Source organism: Pogoniulus pusillus, chromosome 1 (assembly GCF_015220805.1).
Source record: "Pogoniulus pusillus isolate bPogPus1 chromosome 1, bPogPus1.pri, whole genome shotgun sequence".
Classification (NCBI taxonomy): domain Eukaryota; kingdom Metazoa; phylum Chordata; class Aves; order Piciformes; family Lybiidae; genus Pogoniulus; species Pogoniulus pusillus.
The window spans coordinates 10675666-10692924 of NC_087264.1; the positions used below are offsets into that span (position 1 = coordinate 10675666).

A 17259-nucleotide genomic window follows, 5' to 3' on the forward strand; every position below is an offset into this window, starting at 1 on the left:
CTCAAGATCATCTAGCTCCAACCACCCACCATAGACAGAAACACCTCCTGCTAAAACAGGTTGCTCAAGGCCTCATCCAGCCTAGCCTTGAACACCTCCAGGGAGGGAGCATTCACAACCTCCCTGGGCAACCTGTTCCAGTGTTTTACCACCCTCACTGTAACAAACTTCTTCCTAACATCTAGTTTAAATTTCCCGTCTTCCAGTTTAAGCCCATTGCTCCTCATCCTGTCATTACAAGACTTTGTAAATAGTCCCTCCCCACCCTTCCTGTAGGCCCCCTGCAGATGCTGGAAGGCCACTACAAGGTCTCCTTGAAGCCTTCTCTTCTCTGGGCTGAAAAGCCCCAACTCTTGTAGCCTGTCCTTGTAGGAGAGGTTCTCCAGCCCTCTGATCATCTTCATAGCCCTCCTCTGGACTCACTCCAACAGTTCGATGTCCTTCTTATATTGGGGGCTCCAGAACTGTACAGAGTACACTGGGTAGGGTATGACTAGAGCAGAGTAAAGGGGGAGAATCACCTCCCTTGCCCTGCTGGCTACACTTCTCTTGATGCAGGCCAGAACATGGTTGGCTGGCTGGGCTGCACATGCACACTGCTGACTCACGTTGAGCTTTCATCAACCATCTTTATTTGGTATCTAGCAACACTTCACATTTTTCCTGAAAAAGAAGAAAGTAAGGGGCATTAGGATTTCTGGTAAAATGTGTGGTCTTTGGGGAACTCCTGTGAAACTAAGTTGGGATGGCAAAAAAGGAAAACCAATAAACCTTAGGTGGCAGTTGCTAATCATTTTTACTTCCACTTGCAGTATTGCATTCCCTCTGATTTCTGCCCATTATGTCTTCATCATCTAAGATTCATAGTGTAATTTAGCCTAGTTCCTCAGTAGTGGAAGTACGATTAAGATTTTTTTGTTTCCAGTTTGTTGCTTTGCATAGCAACAGAATCCTATTTATGTTTGAGGAGACTAGTATAGAACTGTTAAGGAATTCCAATTTCAGGAGGAAGCAATCTAATCTAAACTTGCATATGTTGCAGATACTGTATTTAACCTTTCACAAAAGGTTTTCAGCTTTCATGTGACTAAACTATTGTTTACAATTTGACAATGGAAGGAACTGAGGTTTCAGTTTTGTGTAGGTGATATGGCTGTAACTGCAAGGTCTGTTGTGGTCCTGCCTCCGTGCTGCCCCCTCTCGTGTGTTGACGTTGGTATTTATCTGAATGTGCTCTGAGCTGTTTCAGTATGCGAACTCAGCAGGAAGTTGCTTGCCTTTTTTTTCCCCGAGATACTTTTCTGCCAACTGAGCACACCGAAACCAACTCGGTGTACTGGGACCAGCACAAGAAAGGGCAGAAATTCACAGATTGCAGGAAAGATTTAATCTTTTTTTTTTTCAGTTTAGACTTGGTATTTTTCAACCTTAACTCTATGGTAGTGAATGAACGTGGTGTGATATATGAAAAGTATTGCCTGCATGTTAAAAGGGAAAGAAATAGAGCATAATTTGCCATTGCCATTAAATACAGGCTTACCTGCATGTAAATACATTTTTTAATTTATCAAAGAAGCTAGGTTAAGTCTTTGTTTAGAATAACAGATACAGTTTAAGTTGAGGAGACATATTTTGAATTCATATTTGCATGAGAAAATCCTTTTCTAATCCTATTGCCTAATGCAATTTGTTAAATTTATGATTCAAGACAGTGCCGCATCTGTTAGCATTCTTCTGTTTTGAAGGTGATACTTTCAGAATAGTTACAGTGTTTTAACATAGTTCAGACTCTTTTTCTAATACCTTTTCCCCCCATGCTTATTACTTGGAAAAAAAATACAACCTTCAGAAAGTATATCTGGATATCTTATGAAATTGTTAACTAGGGTGTTGGTTGAAACCTGACTTGAATCTACTCTGTCTAGCCAAACTTGAGGGTGCTCAAATTACTTGAATTCAAAATATTGTCATACAATGTCTTTAATAAATGTTACTAATCTCTCAGTCACTTCCTTTGAAAGGATATAGAATAAGGAGAGGGTATTTGTTCATTGTTATGCTTCAGTTGATGTCTGTAATAAAACAGTTGACAGGCTGTTTGCATTTTGAGAGAGAGAGAGAAATGTGATGGCTGAAGTATCTGTTGTATGATGATGTGGGCAGCATAGGAAACTAGTATCTCTAATAAGTGTAAACAGTTCAGCTAGTGATTACTTGCCTGAAACTCTTAAGTTACCCACTGAGAGCTTAGCTGAGTTACTATTTGGGCATCTGAGAAGGTACTAGACCAAGAACCATTTCTTACAAATCCCATAAAATAGTTTTTGTGATACATGGGTATGATAGATACTTAGCTTAGTCAAATGCATACTTAGAAGCAGTCAAACAGGGTTCTTAGTGTTAAAGCTGCTATTCAGATACGTTGACAGAGAAGTGGTTCTATTTTTCCTGCTGAGCATTTAAAACCAACAGGTTCTTAGAAATGAAATTTTGAATAACTCTGTAGGCTAATGAATGGGTTAATTACTATTCAGGCTCCAAACAGTTGGACTGCCTGTGCACTTCGGGAGATGACTGAATTCTTGAAACAGTGTCTTATAAAAATAAACTATGAAACTCATCTCTGTATGCAGCTTCATCTCTGCGTGCAGCTCTGAATGTCTCAGCATGCCTGATGGTTAATTTTCTTGTGTACCACTTTACAGTCCCAAGTTATCTGAATTTTAGAAGTTTTTACCTGTAAGTCTGACTCATGTACTTCTGATAGTGGAAAAAAAAGATCTGTAATGGTTGACCTCCTTTACACTTGTAAATTGTGTCAGGATCAAAGCAATTATTTTAAAATGATGTCACATGGATTGGTGTCTGTTCTAGCCCATATCACTTGGAAACCTTTTCAGTGCCGTTTTCTGAATAGCTTCTTCAGCACAGTGTACTTACCATTTTATTGTCGCTTATCCCCACTTCAATGAGAGCTTGTTGGATATGGAGATAAGCTACACAAATGCAAGATTTACATGGAAACAACTCAGATTCAAGTCTGTTGTTTGCAGTGCTCTTCCCCCCTCCCACTAAATTCCTGACTGCAACACAGCACTTTATTTTTACAACTTTTTTTTTTTTAATCAGATGGTGATGAGCAGTAGTATTTGGTTTTGTAACAGTTATAGGAGGTAAAGTGGTGAAGAAGCTTTAAATCAGTTTAAACTCTGAATTCTAAACTGCTTTGTTTACGCCAGTGTGATTTTAGAGTCCAACTCAAATACTTAATGTTTGAATAATTTACTGTACTTTTGTTCATCTTTAGATAAACATAAAGAACTTAGGAGTTTGATTCACATTACCAACCTTTATACTACTTTGATATCCATTTTATAAGGGACATAAAGGACACAATAAACTGAAGAATTTACTAGACAGTGTTTCCAATATGGTATTTTTGTGTTTCTGGATGTTTTGTAACATTCAGCCTAACACATCTTGGTTATTTGAGTCTTAAGCATACTACTGGATTATTCATATGTATTGATGTTCCCCTCTCTCAGTCATGGGAAGCTACCAAATAGTGCTCAGTTCTCTCTAGAGTCCTGAATAACTGAGAAACTTTGGAAAGTAACTTCTCTGGACTGTACATGTGCTTGCTTGTATCTTCTCAGAAACAGAAATAAGCTTTTGGTCAGCTTTTTCTCAGTATCTCACAAATTGTATACAAATTTTTCAAACAATGATGTCTCAATAGCCTCTTTTCATCCAGTGCTCAGGAGTGAGAATATTCTGATTGTATCTCAATTTCTTTATAAGCCTTCTGACTTACGTTTCCCCCTTGAAGAGGTCGTTCAGTTATTCACCTTGTTAAGTACTGCAGTTTACTTGTGAAAAAAGATGTCTTCAAATACTCAAAACAACACAGAGAAGTGAATGCTGTCTTGTAGCTGTGTGAGCGTCTGTAGTCATGCTTGAATAAATAACCTGATATACAAGGAATTAGAAATGCTACCATTTCTAACATAATTTTTAGAGCAGTTGATAAAATACCTTCCATACACCCCATTCCCATACCCAGGAAATAAATAAACCTAAATACTTGTTTCTTTAAGTATTAATTTTCAATGACTTGTGAGAAATCTGATGGGGTTTTTTTTCTGGGTTTTAATTTTATTATTTGTTTACTTTTCCTAGTATGATCCATGGATTTTCTGATTGATCCTGCTGGAGAAATGGAAAGAAAATATAGCGAGAGCAAACAAGGCATTTTTTATTAGTCTTTATCATGTATGTAAATTCTAGTAGATCAGATTTCATCTGGAAGTAATCTTGTCTGTTGAATTAATTTTCCATAGACGTGCAAGGGGTTAACTTAGAGGGCCTTTCTATTTGTAGTTAATATTTGTATCTTGAACTGGAGGGAAGAAGTGAAAATAGTGAGAGAGTAAGATAGGATAGCAAAGTGAGAAAAAGTTAATAAAACAAATATGCCTTAATTTAGAGTTAGCGATATTCCGTATGCAGGGTTGTATTTTATTGCTTTCCAGCTTCTGCTTTTCCTTATCCATTACTACTTTGTGTATTCTTAGTTGCTCAAAATGACCACTTTTAAACTGTAGCTTTAAGTAATTTTTCATTTTGTATAGATACTTGATGTGAAGTAGTGTACATTATAGAGAATTATACTTTCAGGTTTACTTTATATTCTTTTTCCTACATCATTCCATGTGGTTTTCAGGGGTCATGCATGTCTTCATGTTTAAATGCTTTAGTAGGATCATAGACTGCGTTTACCTTCCTAGTGAATGGTTTACATAAGCTGCAAATATATAGGTTTGCTAAGCACAGGCTTTGTCACAAGAGGCAAGTCCCCATAAAACTCACGTGTTTTTTCCCTTTCACATAGGTTTATAACTTACGTTTATGAAATAAGTCATGTACCTAGTCTCCTTCATTTTGACATTCAAAACATCTTTTCATTGTGGGGAGAAAAATCCCCTTCTTTAATTGTAGGAGTTTGAGGCTAGTAATATATCAAACAACCAGAGGCTGTGGTATACTCATCTCTCTACATATAGGTTTGTATTTACCTACCTAGCAGTAGCAGTTATAAATCAGTCAGCCAAATAGCTTCACTGGATCAGACAACGTGGAAACAATACACAGACACTCTACATGAGGGAAAATAAGCGCCTACACTGGATTTAACAAACAAAACAGTTTTTTCCCCCCAGTTATTTCAGGAGAGTGAATGGCAGGATAAAAGGGAAGTTCAGTGACATGTTTATTTTTGTGCATTTTCTTCTTCTGAAAGAATCTAATTACCCAGTGGTGATGGCAGACTTTAGAGTTAGACCGTCCTGTATACTATCTACATGTGTACGTCACACCTCTCTGTTGCAAATAAGGCTGTGCTAAGTTGGGAGGGTTTGTTTAGAAGAATTCAGCTATTAGCTGTAATTGGAAGAATGGCACAATGTGTGTTAATACAGCCCAGCTTTTTCTCTCAAATATTTATTCATGTGATACAGTTTGTTTTTCTGGCAGATAAAGATACAATCTGGTTTTGGAGAAGAACCAGATTAGATTTTTCCATCATTCTAAAAGCTGAACAATCCTTCTGTTTTAAGAAATATCCTTCAGTTCATCATTTATTTAAGATGCTCTCAGCTGCTAGCAAGTCAATTTTTTTTAAATTGCAGCATTTTATAAATCTGAAATTATTCTGCCAATTCTGTTCTCAATAAGCCTCTCACCATGATACAGGCTTTCTGAAGAGGAAGGAATGCTGCCTGGGATCAGAGTGTTTTGTTACAGAATGCATTAGAGGGGACGGGACTATTTCTGAATGTTGAAGCAGGCTAACTATGGTATCTTAGTAGATTTTTTGTCTTTGTTGCTGCTTGTAGGGAAGGGTAATGTAACAATTCTCTCAAATGAAGCTGAGAACACCTTACTTTTCCCTTCCTGCAGTTAATATGTGAGGTGCCACACAAAAAATGTAGTTCATGACTACATCTTTTAGCTATGAGTTATTCAGGTTCTGTTGATCCTTAATAGCATGGATGGGATTTTTTTGGTGGTGGTGGGGTTTTTGGGGAGGGTTGTTTTGGGGCTGTGTTGTTTGCTTGTTGTTTGTGGTTTTGTATGGTTGGGATTTTTTTTTTGGCTGTTTGTTTTATTTGGATAACTTGCTCACACTATCTCCATTTTCTCTATTATGGAAATGGATCAGGCTGGAGAATATGCTTTGCTCTATTAATTGTAGAGTGAGAGCTAAATGCAATGTTGGTGCCACCTCTGTCTGTTCTCCCCTCTGGATCCTGTATAGTGTTGACAGGAATGATGATAAACATTCGCTGTCCCTTGACATGAAGAGGGAATCCGAAACATAGTTTACTGGTTTATATTCTCTGCTTCTTCTCCAGGAAGTAGACAGACTTCACCAAGAATGGAGTAGTACTTGAACTATAGTATTTTTAGGCATAAATACATTGTGGGTTTGTTGTTGTTTGGTTTGTTTTTAAGCTTGTTGGTCTTTCTAAAACATTTCTCTGTTTTAAGAAAATGTGTCCTGAGTATGTCTCTCGGTAGTTGTTACAATTACTTGCTCTTGGAACTTCTGCTCATTTCATTGCTCCCTTCAGCAGGAAAATCTCTTCTGCCTCTTTTGAGACAGTCAAAGCCCTGTATATAAATTTAAAATGAATACTGAAGTGTTTGTCATTATTATAACAGCAAACAAGACTACTATTGCACAAGAAGAGAATAGCAGAACTCCCCCACTGCAACCTTGCCTAATTAGGTGAAACTTGATCTAGCCTATCTTGTTCCTGTCACAACTGTGGCCTGTCTTGTTTCTTTAGAACATCTTATCACTGCTCGTCATTACTGCTTGAATTCATATACCAGCAGATCAAAAATACTCCATTTAAGTAGTTTTTCACTGTAGTTGTTGCACAGAAACTTCACTTAGTTTTTAGGTATACACAATATTTTTGTATTCACTGCTATTTACGACTGTCCACATGAAGAATATTTTAAGGATGGTTCTTCAGAATATTATAAAAACATCAAAAGAGAAATCTTGGCTACCAGAAAAGACTGGACTTAACTCTAAAAGCTGGACAAAGGACAGAATTATCAAAAAGAAGGTGGGATTGCATTGCTTTTTGGTTTTGTGGGTTTTTTTCCTCTCCAAAATTAAGCATTTTGGTATTTCTTTGTAATGCAAGTACAGCCTTATAGTGGGTTCGAGTGGGTGTATGTGGGATTTTCACTTGACGATCAGAGATTGATGCTTTATATTTGTTTCTTCTGTACATGAAATGTCTGAAATTTTTTTGTTTTACTTTGCATTAAGTTGTTTGACTTTTTAAATTGTTCATGGCTTTCTTTAATTCAGGAAAATTTGAGAACAGCTTTTAGTTTTTTAATCTGCCATTTATAAAAAATACACTGGAAAGAGTTACTTTTTGTTCTGTATAATTTCCTCTTTGATGGAAGGAAAATTTTGCAGACTGCCTGTTGGATCCCAAAGGATTCATTCACTTTTCACTTCTTATATTTTTGTCAAGCCAGATAACATTGCATGTAAGATTGAATGGTTGGTATTCCCTGAAAGCAATGCACCAGACAATCGGTATTTTGTTAATACTTTCTGCCCAGTGGGAGAAAGCTGTGGCAGCTCCTTCTTCTTTCACTCTATTGAAAGTAAGAGTAGAGCTGATTCCAGCTGAAACATTATGTATGGGTGTGTGTCTGTAGATTTCACAAAAGTTGTTCTTTGTTTATAAAAAGAAAAAATAGTTCTCAATGCTGCAAATCACCTTTATTAATGGACAAAAAGCACAATATCTTTAGCAAAAATGCTATATTAGCTGCTTGGGTTTGTTTCAGGTTTCACTTTTTTTGTTGATTAAATTGTGGTATTTTTGAAAAGCTGCATATGGAAAGACACAAATGCCTTTGCATCATGTACTTCTTTGAGGAGATTATTTTCAATGCAGTAGTTGGGTCAGTCTTTTCTGGAATTCAGTGAATTTTGGATGACTTTGTGAGGCAGTGAACAAGGTCAAACTGAAGACTATAGCAACGTTAGTACCTCCCTTTGCCTTGACAACATATTTTTAATAGTTTGAGAACACTCAGTTCTATGATAGAAATTCTGTGGGGCTCTTTTGTTGAAGATTAAGTTGTCTTTCAGGAGAATTAACCCAAAACCTCAACACTTAGCCCTGCTCTCAGCTTTGCCTTCTGTTGTGAGTATAAGCTTTCTTTCAAAGCAAGTGATGGTATTACTAATCCTTGAATAGAACTTCTCCACATAATCTTGCCCATCCAAAAAAAAAAAAAATACTCCATTTTTTGTCTTAGTTATCTATCATCTCATTCCTGACTCTTTGGGGAAGTGTTCTGTTTTGTAGGGTTTGGAGTTTTGGAGGTTTTGTGTTTATGGTGTATAGTTTTTTTTTCATTTGGGTTTGTGTGGGGTGGTGATGGTGGGTATTTTTAGACTTTTCCTTTTGATGAATATGACTTTTAAAAAAATATATTATTCTTGACTGGAAAGCTGAGATTCTTCAATTGTAAAATGATCCCTGAAGCTCAGTCATCTTGGAATAATTTAGTTTTCATTTAATTTATTGCCAGTTCACTCAAGTTAACTGCAGATTTTACAGCATTACAGTTATCTTATTTTTCAGTAATGTATTTTCTGTAATTATTTGGAAAGTAAAATATTTAATGGTATTTAAAAAATACTATTCATGTCTCATTAGCTGATGAAATGTGCTACTAATATTTTAGAACTGTTGTTGCAAGCTTGTCATGCATTTGATGTATGATATGCTGGTTACATTGGCAGATATGAATGGCTTAGATCTTTGAACATTAGCACTGGGTTGGGTTTGTGGTCTGGTATGATGAGATATGGTTGTAGTGTCACAGTGATTCCTCATTCCTTTTCCCTGGAGACTCTGGAGTCACACCTGACCCTGCACTGTGGATTTCCATTTAATTCTCTGAACCATTTGTTTTGGAGGACCCTGGCTTGGAGACATGAAGAACAGTAGAAATGTGGACATCATGTTTATATTTTATTGAAACAGAGCTCTCAGAGTTTATGGGCAGATGGACTTCAGCAAAGATGACTGTGTCAATCTATGTATTATTTTGATCTGAAGTTTTCCTATCCCCTGTATTTGTGACTTTTTCTGCTGTTTACTAGTGTTGCATGCATTGGCAAATGCAGCACCTGCTGCAGTTTTCTAGAAAGAGTTTGGTAAGATTCTATTGTTTAAGGACAATGTTTTTTTGGCCTTATTCATATCTTGCACCTCACAGCCTGTAGAACACTCATTGCAGTTTGTGGGTTGCTTGTGTTGTTTACACAAGTGAACTTGTAGCTGCTATTGTTTTTATCAGGTATTGTTTTCCTAGAGCTTTGGAAGTCTTTCAGTTAACTACTACAATACCTTTCATTTAATAATCTGTGGATTTATCTTGTTTAGTTGAATATATTTCAATATGTGATGAGAGTAGCTTCTTCCTTCCTCTATCAAAAATGTTGACTTACTTCTCTGCCCTATGAAAAGCCTGCCACAGAAACAATATGAGCTTCAAATTCCAAATCTGCAATTGGTGCTATAGTGTTTTACCTTTTAGTAACAAAGAGCAAGAAAATGTCACAAGAATCCTTTCAGGAAATAAATGTCAAGTAGGTGTAGGTTTTTGAAATAATCTGAATCCTGTTGAACACCTGCTGTTACATAGAAAAACTCGTTTACTGAAGATGGCAAAAGCTGCAATCCTGAAAGTTCTGAGGTGAAATGTCCATGGTTTTTGGAAGATTTTTAAGACATTGTATACATGTAGACCATATGAAAACGTAGGGAAATCGTGTTCAAGGGTTTCTTTTAATGCTGTGCTTCTACATTTCCAGTAAGATAATTGATTTTATATCCCATCACTAATGTTGTTGTTACAACTACTGTCTCCTAGTTACATTTGCTATAGCCGGGTTGCCTTGTGGATCTCAAGATGGATCAGTTAGAGTATTTTTCTTTCTGTGACTGCAGAATGGCAAGTTAATACCACTAGTGTATGAGCTTATGCAAAAAATGCATTTGTGAGATAACTATAGTTAAAATACATTTAAGCAACATTATTTATTTTAAAGTTTGATCAAAATTGCAAGTGCTATCCAAGAATAATGCTTGTTTGTATTTGTGAGCAACCTCATACACACTTATCAATAGTGAAATTAATTGTTCTAATATTTGTTAGTAGCCCATAGCTGAATGCTCTCCATTTTCAGTGTCTGAGACTTGCTTCCAATTTTGTGAATTCTTTTGCAAGCCATATGGAGGAAGCTGGCTTCAAATTTGAAAGTGTAGTAGAAAATGTGCTGTTGATTTCACAAGTCTACGTTTTGGCAGAAACCTTTACTCATTTTTGTATTCTTTGTGAACTGAAGTCTGTTGCTTGCACTACCTTTGTGAATTTTACTAATACAGTCAAAAAGCATCACTAGGCTTTAAATTTTGTCTTAAAGTTCACAGAGCTTCGATGTGAGGACACTCATACAGAAACTGAACACAGTTATTTCTCACCCCATGTATATTGATAGGACAAAAGGCAATGGGTAGAAGCTTGAAGAGGGTAGATTAAGACTAGATATTAGGAAGAAATTCTTTACAGTGAAGGTCATGTGACACTGGAACAGGTTGCTTAGGGAGGTCATGGGTGCCCCCTCCCTGGAGGTGGTTCAAGGCTAGGTTGTATGAGGCCCTAAGCAACATGGTATGGTGGGAGGATTGGAATTAGATGATCTTTCAGGTCCTTTCCAACCCAAACTGTTCTGCAAAATCTGTGAAAATGGGAAAGAGGAAAAGATTTAAGGGGAAATAAGTCCTGATGAGATCCACAGTCACTGAGAATAAATTTGCTGTATGTTGTGATGCTCTTATTTTAAATAAGACTTATAAATATATTGCAATAAAATTTTCAACAGATCTATTCATAAAAATAATAGCTTTATTCTGAAAATAAATAATTACCAGAACAAAGTATACTGGTGAATTACTTGTTTATTAGATGGACTTTAAATGTTTCTTTTTAATACATGAAGTTGAAATCATTTAATCTTACTGTTTTTCTGGGGTTTACACATAATAATCAGAGTTTTATTTGGCATTTGTTTGTTCTGAAATCTCAACAGTAGAAATAAGTATGACTTGAGTCAAGAATGTATCTTTAGATAGCTTTAATGAAAACAGTTTTGTGATTATAATTTCATAGTCTGGTTCCTTTTAAAATGTAGTTGCTTAAAGCTTCACCTTATTAAATCTAAAATCTTTAAAAGGGACAGTGTGCATACTGCAAATAAAATTCTGCTTTAGTGCTTGACATGTGAAGTGAGAATTTCTACAGCTGTAGCTGATGCAAGATTTATGTAATGGCATGAATTCCAGGCAGGCAAACTTGCATGAGATAATTGATAACTTTTTTTTTTCTCACCATTCTACATGCAGAGCTGTATGTCTCATCACCAAAGGGGTGATGTTTCACCTCTTTACATTTCCCTTGCATCTCATTGTGTAATTTTTGTAGTAACTGAAAACCTCAGTCTTACTTAAAGTTCCTATTTGTTCGATGGGGCTTTGACATTTGAGTAAGTTATGGGTTTGGACATTTTGTCTGAAATTCTATTTTAGTAGCATCTTAAATATAGCAAGCCCCTGGCACTCCTCAGTCACCAAAATTAAGGATGAAAGGTAATAAAACTTACTGGGAGATGTTGAGGTCTATACTGTTCAAGAGAGATTTACTTTGCAGATTGTTCTGTTCTTGGAGTTGTAGGCACCACTAAGTGCTCTGAAATAGCAAAGCACAAGATCATAAAAAGGTATTACAGAACTCTTTTTGGTAGAGGAGAACACATGGTGAGAAGATAATGCCTTCCAGTTTCCATGAAGCAGAATGAAGTTGGCATTTCTAAAAGAAATACATTTTTTACTTTTAAATTCATTGTGTGTCAGCCTTTTAATGATAATTATTTGATATATTTGAAATGTCTCATCACTGTTCTTCTGGAAGAGACTTTTTTTTGAGTTTTGTTGTTATGAAATATAGGTTGGCTTATAGAAAAGCAAGGGTGAAATATAGTAAGACTAAATAGCAGTGTGTGAATTCAGCCATGTTAGATATCCAATCTATTGTTAACTCATAATCACATGCTTGATAATTCTTAAATTGGCTGAAGCTATTAACACTAAAAGATCTATTATCTGCTGTGCCTTTAATATTAGGTAGGCATTCCTATCTCTGGATTTGGGCAGTGAGAGCAGTGGATAGCACAAAGGGAAATACTAATTAATTCTGGTTTTATTTTTTTCTTTATTTTCCCCCTAACCTTTTGTTCACTGCTTGACCGATCTTAATTCTAATCCTTCACAGATAGGATTTTTCTAAATTACTTTGTTGTTGCGGACATAGAGTGGGTTATTTGCAGGAAAAGTGATGAATGTCTTGTCCATTTTCACCAGGGACCCTAGTTTGGTTGGAAATGTGGGGCTTAGTTAAAAATCAGTTATATGTAAAGCTGAAGGCCAGATGAATAATTTACCATCTTCATCCTCTGGACTGACTGTTGCTCTGTTTCTAATGATGTATGTGTGTGTGTATATATATATACACACACATATTACTGTAAGAAAATAATCTTGGAGTTGTTTTAAATTCTAATGTATCAAAATGTCTTGAAATATTATTTGTCTGATTGCCTTCTGATAGATTAAATAATTCAGTGTTCTCGGAGTAGGCTATCAGGAGATACATACTTCCATGGACCGTGTTATGGTATTTACAACATTCATTGTGTCAGCTGAGTTATTAAATTAACATGAGCATAAGGCAATGGAGGTGTGGGTGTGCAATTTTGTTTTTTCACAAGCAGCAGTGTTTCTGGTCTTGGTAGCTTAAGATAATAGTTTGGTAAGATTTTTTTTTGTTTGTTTTCATGTGTATTGTTAATGAGGACCTAACTAATTGCATTGCTCTTTTTAATTTGGGATGTTGGCTGAAGATCAAAAAAGTATTGTTTTTTGTTTGGTTTGGTTTTGAGTGTTTTTTTCAGTAAGATTGAAGAAAAATTATAAGGAAAATACTTCAGTAGTTGAGTTTTGGCATTCTAGGCTATTTCCTAAGTAAAAAACAACATGCCATGTTGGCTGTCATCTTCTGTTTTTATGGTGGTGGTCTAGTTAGGCAGAGAAGGGTTTGCGTAAAGTACTGATTCTGAGACTATCCTAGAATGAGGTCATCTGAAATCTGAGAAATGAGTGAGATGACAAGAGCAGTTCTGATGAAGGCAGGTTGTGATGCTTAGTATAGCTTAGGCAGAATTTGTGAGGAGGTTAAGAATCATAGAATCATAGAATCAACCAGGTTGGAAGAGACCTCCAAGATCATCCAGTCCAACCTAGCACCCAGCCCTAACCAATCAACTAGACCATGGCACTAAGTGCCTCAGCCAGGCTTTCCTTGAAGACCCCCAGGGACAGTGCCTCCACCACCTCCCTGGGCAGCCCATTCCAATGGGAAATCACTCTCTCTGTGAAGAACTTCTTCCTAATATCCAACCTATACCTACCCTGGCACAACTTGAGACTGTGTCCCCTTGTTCTATTGCTGGTTGCCTGGGAGAAGAGGCCACCCCCCACCTGGCTACAATGCCCCTTCAGGTAGTTGTAGACAGTAATAAGATCACCCCTGAGCCAGAGGAGTAAGAAATGAGAATTTGTGAAGGTTGGAATAAAGCCACTGGTTTGGTAGCAGAAGCAGTAGAGAGTGACAGGTAACGTCCATGTGTGGGTTAAGAAGGAGGGAAGTGTAAGATGTGGAGCTTGGTATTCATTGTGGAAAAAATACATGATTTAGAAGCCCTGAGGTGATTTACTCATGAATGTTAGGTTGAACTTGTTGTATGACGTTGCATCCAAGTATTAAAAGTTTGGAATGATCAAACTGCTTATCAAAAGAAATGATACAGTGGTTATGATTCTCATTTTGCAAAATGGGTTTTATACAGTTGTTCCTATTTAGGAATCCAATTTTAATGGGAAATTGAAGGATTTATCAGTTCTCCTGTGTCCTAATCTTTCCTAAGAATGTTTTTCATAAAACTTATTTACTTCAGTAGATGTACTGAGTGTTTAATGTGCATCTCTTACTTGAGTTCCGAAGCACCAGATTTCCAGGCTCTATCGATGCTTCTTTCTATTTTATCACTATGAAATACCTTTTATTCCCCCACCAGAAATAGGGGCAGCTATGATACTGACTTGGGAAAGTGAATTAATACTGCAATATATTAATAATCATCAGTATTTTAAAACTTGTTCTCTATGTTTCAGAACATTCCACAGCACATTGTTTCAGGTCCTCTGGTATTACTCAGGCAATCTGTTAAAACTAAATCTTTATTTAACCTAATTTGCCTGACGAGTAGTATGACAATAGTTGGCTACACTACCTTGTCCTCCTCATTAGTGGCATCCATTTCTTTGAGCTGTTTAGGAGATGATATTGTGACTGATACCTGATAGAGACTGATAGAGAAGACAGTACTGGTATACTTTGAGTGGAGAGAAGAAAGTGATATGGTTCAGGTACCTCAGATTTTGACTTGGTCTTGCAAAGGGGACTGAGTTTGTATAGTGGTTGAAATTTAAATTTATGGAGAATTGACACACACACCTATATATATATATGGGATAAGACACTTCCAAAGCTTTTCTTTCCTTTTCAGTCTGTCTACAGAAGTGAACAGATAGTCTTGAATACAAGAAACAAGTTTTCTGGATCAATGTTATTTTAACCACAATAAAAAAATAGCAACTTGGGAACCTTGCAGAACTAACTGCATGGTGTTAAGCCATTCCATTTATCCTTCATAACAAGATAACAAGCCTTTCAGATGAATGATAGAAAGCCTATGTCTATCACATCATGACTTCAGTAAGGCCAGGATCTTTTGATATTCTTACAAGGTTTGGGAAACTTGAGTTTTATTTAAAAACTGCTATCAGTTGTTATGGAAAAACTATTTAGACATTAATGACTGTCACACTGGTGGTGTTTAACTTACTCAGTTTACTTATTTGTTAGGTATCCCTTAAATTTAACTGCAGAGGGAGAACAAAAAAAAGGAAGGGGAAAAAGTGTTTTCTGACATCCTTGTGGCTAGAACTAGTGGATTTAAATACCGTCAAAGTTTTGTCTAGACTAAGAATTTCTTGCAGAAAGAATCCTGAATTTCTGAGGTGGATGGTTAGGAGAAGTGGTGAAATTTCCATCATGAAAGGCTTTTCAGAACAGGTTAAACAAGCATCTCTGCAGAGTAGTGTATGTAGTTCATCCTGCCTAAGGCCAAGAGACTTTATTAGATGACCTCTTAAGGTTTCTGTTGTTTTATGCTCGTATATGACTCTTCCTTCTTAAGTTTAAGGTCAAATTCCAGTACTAGATTCAACATTAGATATTCCATAAAAGATTCCACAGCCACTGAACATTGAGGCTGTCTGAATCTTCTACAAGGGAATAATAGCATTGTGAGCTGTTTACAGTAGGTAGTTATAAGCACGTTCACTATTATCTGTGGCTGCATCCTATGGCTTCCTCCTACCTTGTTCTGTAGCTTTTTCTACAGCTTCCTTTAATACTGTTGCTGGAGAAACTTAGGAGTGAATTCTAGTGTATTTACAGCCCTGGATAACTGCTTCTTCTGTTCTTAAGGATGCAGTGTACATGCTTGGCAGGTTGAGGGAGAGTAGAAACATGGACTAAAATAAGCCTGGAGAATTGATGAGGGGACCCAGCATTTGAAACCTGGGCTTTCTTGGAATTTGTCCTGTGCCTGCTTCTAAAGCAGATGTCAGACTGCTTTTGCTCAGTGTCTAGCTGTTAGTAATACACATCTCCAGTTCGGTATATTTATATGCACCATAGATAAAAGTATTACAAATGGTTGCAAGAATTGCTTATGTAGTTGAAGCACAACTCTTGTTTAAGTGGAGAGTGCTCATTTAATGAAGAGCTTTTAAGTAATTAGGTTTAATCTTCGTGGTTCAATATGTGATGACACATTTTATTTACTGTGAATATCTGAAAAAACTTTCTTAGCAGACAAAATGACTAATTTTGTCCCATTCTTTAGGGACATATATTATTATGGTATCTTTGTCCTTTAAAGATCACATTCTCTCTGTTCCATCCCCATGAGTTTACAGAACACTATTGTGGCTACAGATCAGAAATTAGACTGCAGAGAGAATTGTTAAAAATATCAGTTTAATTTTAAGCAGGAGCTTAGGGTCAAGTATCTTTCAGAGGATTTTGTGTAACATAGGAATACTTGTGTTTGAATGCATCCTTTATTGTTCCACCAGCAGTCTCAGTTGTGAAAAAAATAATCACTTTAGCATCATCTTACTAGGAGTTTGGTCCTTGGTAAAATGTTTTTTTTAATATATTTCTTTCCTACAAGCCCCTCAAATGTTAACTGTCTGCTTAGATCTTTTGTAGTAATTTACATGAGGATCTACAAAACAAAGTCCTCGAGGATATTGTATGAAGTAGAATTCCTTAATAGGGGCAGTGTAGCAAATGAACTTGTTATTAATGATCACGTAATGTGTATGCAGTAAGGGAGCGAGGCTGGGTTAAGTTAATTTGCACATTTTTTGGAGTGTTTAACTTTGCAGCAATTCACACCTGCTAGCATGAAGAGGGATGGGAATGTCTCTGGGTATGTATATTTGTACACACATTTATATAGGGTGGAGCAAGGAATTTGAACAGAAGTTTACACTGACCCAGATTAGCAGTAACTCTTAGTGCTGTGCCTTTTCCTTTACAGATTTCATCCCACTTTTTCACCTTTCTATTTCCTTCAATGTCAAGTCATCTTGAATATTGTTAAGGGGGGAGAAGAGGAAGGAAAGCTACTTTCAAATTTGCAGCTGCTTTCCAGCTGGAATAGCTGGGAGCAGTTACTAGAGAAAAAATAATCTTTTAGTGTTATAATTTTGAATGAAGAGAGAACACTTAGTGCCACTGTGGGAAGGCTGCATATACAGTGTGATCATCGTGTGATCATGGTGGGAGTAGTATAGAAAGAACCAACTTTTCAGGGGGTTATAGTTGTAGCAAGTATGCTAAGCAAAGGCAATCCCTTGAAAAATATGACCTTTTTATTTTTTAAACTCTGAG

At 36.5% G+C, this 17259-nt stretch overlaps 1 protein-coding gene across 5 annotated transcripts in view; it reads left to right on the forward strand.

Moving 5' to 3' along the window:
* Positions 1-17259, forward strand: part of PPP1R13B (protein phosphatase 1 regulatory subunit 13B) — a 69495-nt gene that overhangs the window by 6601 nt on the left and 45635 nt on the right. Inside the window, exon 1 of one of the 5 annotated variants that reach the window (XM_064164302.1) lies at positions 8200-8246. The exons of the other annotated variants lie outside the window; for them this stretch is intronic. The gene's annotated coding sequence lies outside the window, so the exon portion shown is untranslated. Of the gene's footprint in view, positions 1-8199; positions 8247-17259 lie in introns of those variants that run through there. 5 annotated transcript variants of the gene reach the window in all.